The 641-nt window shown below is 50.1% G+C and overlaps 1 pseudogene; it reads right to left on the minus strand.

Annotated features, from left to right (window-relative positions):
• Window positions 1–162: 162 nt before the first annotated feature.
• On the minus strand, window positions 163–272 carry LOC123179653 (uncharacterized; annotated as a pseudogene).
• Window positions 273–641: the final 369 nt, after the last annotated feature.

Here is a 641-nt window from a genome sequence, read left to right on the forward strand (position 1 = left end):
CCATGGTTTCGACCCCTTTCAGAACACGCTTGCCGCCGCTAGACGCGTGAATAATGAGCAGCGAGCTAAAACTTACCGTAAACGTGCAAAATAATAAAACGTGCTAAACATACGTCGCGCTCGTGCGTTTTGTTTTGCACGCGGTGCAAAAAAATTAAAAAGGGAATGCAACACGAGGACTTCCCAGGAGGTCACCCATCCTAGTACTACTCTCGCCCAAGCACGCTTAACTTCGGAGTTCTACCAGCTTTAGTGCTGGTATGATCGCATCCGACGTGCTGCCCCGTCTTCGTCCCTTATGCTTGCCCCTCCCAGCTCCACTACACACACGATTGCACATTCCTTTGGCCGCTCCCGCTCAACTACGGAGACGAGTTTTACCACGGTTCAACTGCACCAGTGCCTATTTACCATGGTTTCGACCCCTTTCAGAACACGCTTGCCGCCGCTAGACGCGTGAATAATGAGCAGCGAGCTAAAACTTACCGTAAACGTGCAAAATAATAAAACGTGCTAAACATACGTCGCGCTCGTGCGTTTTGTTTTGCACGCGGTGCAAAAAAATTAAAAAGGGAATGCAACACGAGGACTTCCCAGGAGGTCACCCATCCTAGTACTACTCCCTGCTCAACTACGGAGAC

This window comes from Triticum aestivum, unplaced genomic scaffold (genome assembly GCF_018294505.1).
Source record: "Triticum aestivum cultivar Chinese Spring unplaced genomic scaffold, IWGSC CS RefSeq v2.1 scaffold223667, whole genome shotgun sequence".
Taxonomy (NCBI): Eukaryota; Viridiplantae; Streptophyta; class Magnoliopsida; order Poales; family Poaceae; genus Triticum; species Triticum aestivum.